Below are 10,018 nucleotides of genomic sequence, written 5' to 3' on the forward strand. Positions count from 1 at the left end.
TGCACAAAGAGGAAGCAATTTGAAAATATTGCCTCCCAATTCATGTCACGGTGGTAAATATTTTCATATCATGGTTTTGTGAAGTGACAGTACTCCAAACCGCAAGGATAAGCGTTTCACAGAAATGGAAATGGGAGTGACAAATCGCTGAATAAATGGTCCTCTTCCTCTTTTTGTGTGCCCTGGGAAAATATAATACTGCCAGGCTTTGTGCATTGTGCTGCTGATTTTCTCAATTAGAAAGAATGCTGTTTTTGTCTTGCAAAACAAAAGAATTACATGGATTTGAAATTAAAGAAAGCTGGGGCAAAGAGGGGAGAGAGGTAGGAGCAGAGGGCATGAGAGAAGAGGAAGAGCAGTGATCTGGTTTCTTGCTTGTTATGAGGAGAAGACTGAGGGTTTGGGATTTTTTTTTTCATCAGGTTAATAGAAGCAGATGGAAATTTTCAAAAATGCATCTGTAAAAATGCATTTTTATATTCTCACTTATATTTCATTTATTGAAATCAAAAGAAATCTAAGCTTCCTTGCTGCTTTGAAGGATGTACATTAGAAAGAGATCCAGGTCGTGATTTTTTTTCCAGTGTCAATTAGTAACCCCAACTAATTTTGCTTGTGGCCCTTACTATGATAATAAATGCCCTCTCTTCCTAAGCACACTGTTTAAAAAAAAATTAAAGATTCCCTTTTAAAAGAAAAAAATCATACACGTTTGTTTCTCACGGCACTTTGCTGCTTTGTATTGTGATCTCCAGTCAAAGGGAAACGAGGAAAATCAAAGTAGTCTTTATAGATTTCCTGTCGATAAGAAGAGGTGAAAGGAGTAGGACATTGCTTGTGAAGAAAGACAACTTCCAAAAGACCATCTGCTACTGCAGTTGCCACTCCTGAAAACATAACCATGATCACAAAGGGAGCTGCAAGTTCAACTCACCAATTCATAAGTGTTTAGTGTTCTCCAGTTAAGACCGATGCAGCTACCCCTACAAATATAGACACACAGATGCTAAGGTGGTAAGCAGGTATGCACGAGCTGGTAATTATGGACAACAATTACCGTGTGAACAAGAAATTGGCGTGGATAAAACCTGCAGTGGATATTCCATCCATCCATCCATCTTTATTGGCAGTGTAGAGGGACAGGAAACAGGGGAAAGATATGGGAGAAGACACGCGGGCAAATCGGCGACAGGCTGGGAATCGAGCCTGCACCGCCCGTGGCATCCACCACTGAGCTACCCAGGAACCCTACACTTATGCTTTTCAGGGTCATGGGGGGCTGGAGCCAATCCCAGATGTCATAGGGCAAAAGGCAGGGTACACCCCGCACAGGTTGCAGAGCTAACACAGAGAGACAAACAACCACATGGGCAACTTAGAATCACCAATTAACCTAACCCCACAAACTGCACGTCTTTAGACTGTGGGAGGAAAATTACGCAAACTCCACACAGAAAGGCCCGGGCCAAGGTGCATTCAAGCCCAGCCCTTCTTACTGTGAGACAACAGTGCTAACCACCGTGCTACTGTGCTGCCGGCAGTGGATACTAGTCTGTGCAATTACTGTCAGTTGAATATGTTACATCATACAAAAAATAGCTTGATGACAGCTGATGGTAGAAAGTGAAGCTCTTTACAAGAAAGCTCTCCTTCTCAGATGGCAAACAGAAGCAGTACGTTAAACAAAGGGGTCCAGAGATTGTTCCAATACCGTATGGACCACTAACCAGGCTGCATTCCCACATAAAACAAGGTTACAGAATTTAAGACATCAACTAATTTATTTTGTTTGTTTGTTTGTTTGTTTTAAATTTCAGATTCAAATTTTGATGTCAGTGTTAATAAAATAAGCTATGCAACGTCATCATCAAGTTTGCTGACGACACTGCTGTTGTGGGACTAATCTCTCACAATGAGGAGACAGCCTACAGGAGAGAGGTCTCCCGCCTGGAGAACTGGTGCCAGGAGAACCACCTCCTGCTCAACGTCAGCAAAACGAAGGAACTGATCGTGGACTTCAGCAGGAAGCAGCAGAGGGACTACCATCCTCTTGTCATCAGTGGTGCTGAGGTGGAAAGAGTGGACACTTTCAAATACCTGGGAGTGACCATCTCACAGGACCTGTCCTGGACTCATCACATAAACATCACTGTGAAGAAGGCCAGACAGCGTCTCTACCTCCTCAGGCGGCTGAGAGACTTCAAGCTCCCACTCAAGGTGCTCAGGAACTTTTACACCTGCACCATCGAGAGCATCATGCGTGGGAGCATCACCACCTGGATGGGAAACTGCACCAAGCAGGACTTCATGGCCCTAAAAAGGGTGGTTCGTTCAGCTGAACGGACCATCAGAACCACCCTCCCCAACCTGCAGGACATTTACACCAAGCAGTGCAGGCTGAGGGCCATGAAGATCCTAAAACAGCCCAGCCACCCCGGACACTCTCTCTTCTCCCTGCTCCCATCAGGCCGGCGTTACCGCTGCCTGAGGGCTAAGACTGAAAGGTTGAAGAAGAGTTTTTACCCACAAGCCATCCGTCTGCTCAACTCTGAGCCCTAACTGGACCATTATTGCACAATGTAAATATTATAATTCATAAAAGTGTGTATAGTGTATAGTATATAGAGTATAGTGTATAGTGTGAATTACTTTTTTTTATTTTTATTCTTCTTATTTATATGTGTGTGTATATATGGTTGCAGGTACAAAATACATTTCACTGTGCATTGTACTGTGTATAACTGTGCATGTGACAAATAAACACTATCTTATCTTATCTTATCTTAAGTCTTCACACTCAGGTTCTGTTTAGGAAAAAAAATTAACAGGACTCCACTGAAAAGTTGGCTTGATCCCTGTAAAACCAGCCCTCAGTAATTCTGTGTATTTATTAAATCTACAAACACCATGAACAAAACCGACCTCCTGATCCTCCTGACTTAACTAAGCACTTCTCTCTTGACACAATGAGAAGATTTACGCATAAGTCTGTTCCAAAAATGTTATCTGCTCCACTGTTTAGCTACTCAGCTCTTCATCCTGTTTCTCATTTCTTGTTGTCTAGCTCTCGTCTAAGATATTTACCAAGCTACTCTGCCAGAACACACTGTGGGAGCACAGCTGTAAGAGCATGTTCTCTTTAGCCACTCGGTCATTCCCTCCTTGACCCCCACCCCCCAGCCACCTTCCCTTTTATATTGTCCCTAATCTTCATTTACTGTATCACGGTTGTATCACCAGATGTGTCCTATGCTGAACTATAGTATGGGAAGAGCATTGACAGGACTTCCAGTAGATGAGCTGACTGTGACTCTATTGTTACAAAACAGCTTCTTGATAATATTCCAGCTGTCTAATGTCTGAATGAGCCAAAGCCTCTCACAGGCGAAGAACATGCACGACTTGCATAAACACATTCACACACATTCACAAGTAGATACTCGAAACAGGTCATTTCAAATAAAGGATTTCCAATCTCAACTTTAAACAAGTCAGCGTGCTTTTTAATGTTTCTGTATGTATGTATACTGTTGTTGTGGATACTCATACTCTGAGCCAAAGTTTGAAATAATGGGGTCAGTGTATGTGCAAGTCCCTGTGAGCTGAAAGTTCCTCTAAACACTTGGTTTAGGATTTTTTTTCCCCTTTCTTGGCTCTGTATGATGTCACTGTGAGCCAGTATCCCAAGGTCATCTCAAGCACACAGCTCTTCTGTGTTCACAGCTCGAGCTGTGTGCTTAAGACCCACCTGCTGCTTATACCTTGTGTTTATAAGAGATAGCCAATCAGAAGAAGGTCAGCTTAACAAGAGGAGAAGGCTTGTTTCAGACAGCTGATGAACTCAGGGGCGGCACTATGGTCTAAGATAAGATAAATAAGGATTATTCTGAACAACGAATCATGCAAAGCTATTCTAGTAGTCCAGGAATAAAAACAATTGAGTTGGAAGTGAGCATAACAGGAAAAGTGCTTCTATTTCTAGAAACCAAAAGAGGCATCGGTTCCACCAAAAGTTTAACGTTGGCCATAACTCAAGAACGATGTGACCTCAGATGCACAAAGTCACATCATAGATGTATTTACTAACAAGAGAACTGCTGAGCAGGTGCCAACACTCAGCTGTTTTGAACTTGGGGGGGGGGGTCAAAGTGCTGTAATAGTAAGGTCGGTGAAGAAGTGTGTGAAGTTTGATGGGTCTAGCTTGAGCCAACACACAAAAAGTCAATAGATTCACAGACAGCTCATCTATTGGAAGTTTACAAGTCCTGTTAATGCTTTTCCATATTAAGGTTCAGCATAGGACACATCTACTGATACAACCATGATACAGCAAATGAAGAATAGGGACACGATGGGGGGTGGCAGCTGTGCTCCCACAGTGTGTTCTGGCAGAGAACCTTGCTAAACCTTGCTAAAATATCTTAGATGAGAGCTAGACAATGAGAAATGAGAAACAGGATGAAGAGTTGAGTAGCTAAACATTGGAACACATAACATTTTTGGAAAAAGACTTGTGCATAAATCCTCTCTGTGTCAAGAGCGAAGTGCTTAGTTAAGTCAGGAGGATCAGGAGGTCGGTTTTGTTCATGGTGTTTGTAGATACTGTTCAAGCTAGACCCATCCAATTTCACACACTTCTTCACTGACCTTACTATAGCATCTATGGTGTGAATTTGAACATCCTAGGTCACACTGTTCTCAAGTTATGGCCAACATTAAAGTTTTTGTGGAAAAGATGATGTAGACGCGTTGGCTATGACAATAGTTCAACTTTTTTCTTCGAAACAGCTGAGCTAAAAATGGCAAACTTCCTGTTGGGTTTAGTGTTTGTCTCCAAGAAGCTGGAAAAGATGCATGTGAGGTCATGTCATGCAATGCTGTATGGCAGGCAGAATAGGACCCCAAAATGCAGATTCTGGAGACAGGAAGTAAGCTCAAAAGCACAGCACAACAATGACACAGCACAGAGCAGAAGAAACAGAGACAATATATACACAAGGGACAATGAGGGAAGTGGAGACAGCTGGGAGAACAGGTGAGCAGAAAGACACTAAGGAGACAAGGGGAAGCAAAACTGAACACAACACACAGGGAGCAGGAGACTAGGAAAATAAAACAGGAAGTATAACAAAATGGGGAAGGAACAGACGTGACCTAATACAGGGGACTTGACACGAGGGAGGCAGGCACACTGAGGGAGAAATAAACAGGCACTGGAACACAGGGACGCGGGGAAACGAGGAGATGAAAGGAAACAGGAATGCTTACAATAACTATAACTAAGAACAGGACACAACACATACAGTGAACTGAGAATCAAAACCCATAAGGAAATTCAGCCTGTGATGGTGCCTCCATATGTTCTGTTCTTTTTACTAAACCTGTTTTGACGGTTACAAAGGAAAAACATACTTGGAAAAATTGCACAGGGTAGCTTTATGTTTTATTGTTATTTGTATTAGCAATTTTAAACTATTTGACGCTGAGTCTTTCAAATACAGGCTGTCTAATAAACTAAAATCCTATCTAGCTATTTGAAACTCAAGCATTACCCTGGATATATATAAATGCAGAGAGAAGGGGAGGTTTTCCATGTTGCACACTGACTGTGAGCAAGCTTCCATCCACATATCACATACTGACACTTTAATTTATAATAAACTACGTGCCAGAATACTATGTAATTAAATCATCCTTCTTTGAATGTGTCTCTGTCTTTTTGTCTCAGTCTCTCAACCCCTTCAAACTCGTTTCAACTCTTCAGTTCCCTCAGTGATACTAATCCCGTCAGAATCCATCCGGTAAAGAAATAAGGAAAATAAGAAGTTAAAAATGTTCTCATCTTTGCAGCAGCAACCATAGTGCCTGATTAAAATGTTAGAGATGTATTGATTATTTGTCAGAGAAGTATAAAGGACAGTTAGCTTCACTACTATGCTGGCAGAACCTCCACTCTCTACAATGTGCACATCCAAACGCAGCAGCTCAGTGCCTTTTTAGATGTGATGATACAGCTATTTGGCTCCATCTAGTGACCATTTCTTTCCATCACGTTGATCTTTGGAAAAATTAGTTTTCTTCTGAGCTGTATAAAGATCCTGATATAAACTCAGTTACCTTTAAAGACAATAAATAAAAAAATCTGGGTTAAGGGGTTGAAAATATTTCCAACAAATCTCTCATTATAATGTTTATGATCACTGATTCTCACTCTTACAGCTTCAATAACATAAAAAAAAAAAAATTGGCCTTCTAAACACAGACTTACATCATGCTGGATGGCTCTACATGCTACCATAAATAGCTAGCATTTCACAGCAAAAAAGGAAGCCAGATATGCAAATGAAAGTGCAGGAAACTCAGTGCGCCTCTTGCTCTTACTTGCAAAATAAACACAGTGCAATAGTCAGGAATGCACAATTAGGCCAGACTCTGAAAGAGAACTCATTTAAGGTGTTGAATGCTCCATTTTCTCGGGTTTCTATGGAAACTTTGAGCAATCTGATTTTTTTGTCATGCAATATATCTTGGGAGTTAACTCCGTCTAATCCAGTTGCTTATCCTTTGTGCTGGTGACTTATCAAAAAGAGTTTAATGCTCACCGAAGCCTTGGCAAGAGCTTTAGCAAAGATACAAAACTTCAACCTCCTCACAGTACGCAGCTCTCGTCGCTGTACTTCTTTACAATGAGCCTGGAGTATTGTATTGTTTGTATGACTGCAGCTACTGAACGTGGGGAGTTGTCCTTGTCAATTTCTGATCTTTACAGTTTTCTTTTATTTGTTTTCTGTTTTTTGTAAAGAAGGATGTCTGATTGTGATCAACTGAAGCTAAAACCTTGAGACTGGTCTGATGACTTGTTCAGAAAAAAAGAAGAAAAAGACTTGCTTGCTAAATGCGACATTAATATATTTGAAATGGTCAAAGATGGTGTGAAATGCTCAAAACCATGAATGGTTAAAGATCTGACAGCACGTGCCTGGTTGACCTGTACTAAAGAAGATGTTGACAGAGTAGCAAGAAAACCTCTCCCTATTATATTTTGATAACAAGCTCCTTTGGAGTATTTCTCCAAGGACAAAATGAGACCAAAACGTATTGTTACAGGACAACTGAGTTTGCCTACCTCAGCAGAAAATCTTTAAAGATATTAAGACTCATTTAAACCACTACAGGGAAGGATTAAGCAGGAAAGCACCAGTGAAGTAGCACTTAGCCTCAAGAATTAATGTGATCTCTGCGTTGTTCAAACAGTGGGGAAGTTTAGTGGGAAAGAATCTGCGCAGACGGGTGGATCACTTTATACAAAACTCAAATCTTTGTGTGTGTGTGTGTGTGTGTGTGTGTGTGTGTGTGTGTGTGTGTGTGTGTGTGTGTGTGTGTCAGGGTTATTATAGTTAACGAAAACGAACGAAATAACGAAAACTGAAATTGAAAAAACATTGTCGTTAACTGAAATAAATAAAAACTAAAATTAAAAGGAAGAAACGACAACTAACTAAAACTGAATTGTGAGTTTACAAAACTAACTAAAACTAACTGAAATTATAGATATTGTTATTTTTTCAAAAGTCTTGTGGATTGATATGAAATCATTTTTTTCCTCTCTCCGAGTTTAAGGTCGGAACGCCGTCGGGCAAATGGGTGCGCATGTGCGTGCGTGCGCACACCGCGCTGCTCCTCAGAGAGTCCCATGTGGTGTTTTTTTTTTTTTTTACTATGATAGCACAGATAGCAGCGAGTGTCTTGTTGTGGATGATGTTGTGGATGATGTACGGAACACTTCTTAGTCAGGAAAAAAAAACACCAACATCAAAGTAGACCTGAGAAGCGCACACAAGGCAGCTACAGAAACCGCTCTCATCCTACAAGGCAACCCGGCCTGCACCTCCAGAGAAACGTGACTACTCGTCGGGTCAACGCAGCCCACAACGTTGTGTTTAGTCCTTGTGCGTTTCCGGCTACTTTATCAGTCAGATAATGACAATCAGGACTAATAATCAAAGCATCAATATAAGGACTCACAAATGTCAGCAAATTCCTGGAGGGAGCTGCTGAAACTATGGAATGGACGTGAAGGAATGAAGAAAGTGAAAAAAACAGGGACAAATATGTTTGCACCCTAAAAACTGAGCACAAAGAGCGAGGACCAAAAAACCCCCAGCACACAACCACAAGGTAATTAACACACGCAATCCAGCTATACATGCATAAATGCGGACATGAGGTCGGACACTTCCGTAGGCTACAGAGGCCGCAAAGACCCTGCAAGTCTAATCAGCGAGCATCTAACCAAGCTAGCTCCAAACAGAAGCAGCATCAGGTGGAGAGAACATCAGGATGCAGCTGGATTTGAGCTTTGACTCCTTCAAGGAGTTTTGTTTTTGTCAAACACCACATGTAGCTGTTGTTAATCTGCTGCACTGAGGCTGAACTTTATTGGGAGTTTATTGTAGAATTTATCGAGTTTTGGAGTTCATATTGTTAGCAGTTTCTCCCTGTTGATATTCATGTGTGTCCTTAATATTACACACATTTAGCATGTAGTTCTGCTGTCTGTGAACAGTTGGTTGCTGAATATATTTCTTTAAAAGGTATCTTTAAAGCGTACCTGATTAAGTATGAAAATACTAAAACTAATACTGAAACTAACTAAAACTAAGCATAAAACCAAAAATAAAACTAATAAAAACGAGCAAAACCACTCTGAAAACTAATTAAAACTAACTGAATTAAAGAAAAAAAAGTAAAAACTAACTAAAACTAAACTATAATGTAAAATCCAAAACTATTATAACCCTGGTGTGTGTGTGTGTGTGTGTGTGTGTGTGTGTGTGTGTGTGTGTGTGTGTGTGTGTGCTACAGCTGTAATCTTGATATCAATAACTCTGAACTTTAGTATCAGTACCGTGATCCTGAATCAACAGGAAAACACAACAGTCCTTTATATTAAATATTTGCATTCATTTATTCATGAATTATTATTTATTCATTCATAACAAGTAACAAGCTGTTGAATAAGCTTTTCCTCTTTATGACACGACTAATTAGGAAATCAGGAACTAAAAGTAAAAGGGATATCAGACAAATATTGGCTAAAATGATATATTCAAATGCATGGTATTCCTGGACAGACAACAATTTATCTACTCCTCGGTTATGAATGTATTACTTTTTGTACACAGCTGGTATTTCTGACCTTAATATTTAAGGTGATTTGTGGCTGAAATCTCTCTCTAGGAGCCATTAGTAAATCAGCATACCACACCATCATAATCAATCAAAACTTCAGAGCAGCAACAGACAAGTACTTCTGCTGCAACAAGTTAATTAATATCCACATAGGCAGAACTATAAGGAAACCAGGTCAAACATCACTAGATTAACTAAGACAGCAAAACTTGTAACACTGTATGCAGCACATTCATTCATTTAATCTCCATGACCATTTGTGATCGTTTACATTTTCTAATATCTTAGTAACTCTGGTGTAATCTACACTATATTGCCAAAAGTATTCACTGAGCCAGACTGCACACCAGTGCACAAAGCAGAACCATAAAGACATGGATGAGTGAGTTTGGTATGGAAGAACTTGACTGGCCTGCACAGAGTCCTGACTTCAACCTGACAGAACATCTTTGGGATGAATTAGAGCGGAGACTGTGAGCCAGGCCTTCTCATCCAACATCAGTGTCTGACCTCAGAAATGTGCTTCTGAAAAAATGACCAAAAATTCCAATAAACACTCCTAAACCTTGTGGAAAGCCTTCCCAGAAGAGTTTAAGCTTTTATAGCTGCAAAGGCTGGGCGACATCGTATTAAACCCCATGGATTAAAAATGGGATGTTGGCAACATAGTGTATCTGATCCAAATGTTTCTCTACACTGTCTAAGTTTACACAAATTCACAACAAATCTAACAATACTGACACAAACAGAGACACAAGCTCTGTATTTTTTTAGAAATATATCAAATTTCCTTCCAGGCATTTACAGAGATACATAAGTAGTCTGA

This window comes from Archocentrus centrarchus, chromosome 16, assembly GCF_007364275.1.
Source record: "Archocentrus centrarchus isolate MPI-CPG fArcCen1 chromosome 16, fArcCen1, whole genome shotgun sequence".
Lineage (NCBI taxonomy): Eukaryota > Metazoa > Chordata > Actinopteri > Cichliformes > Cichlidae > Archocentrus > Archocentrus centrarchus.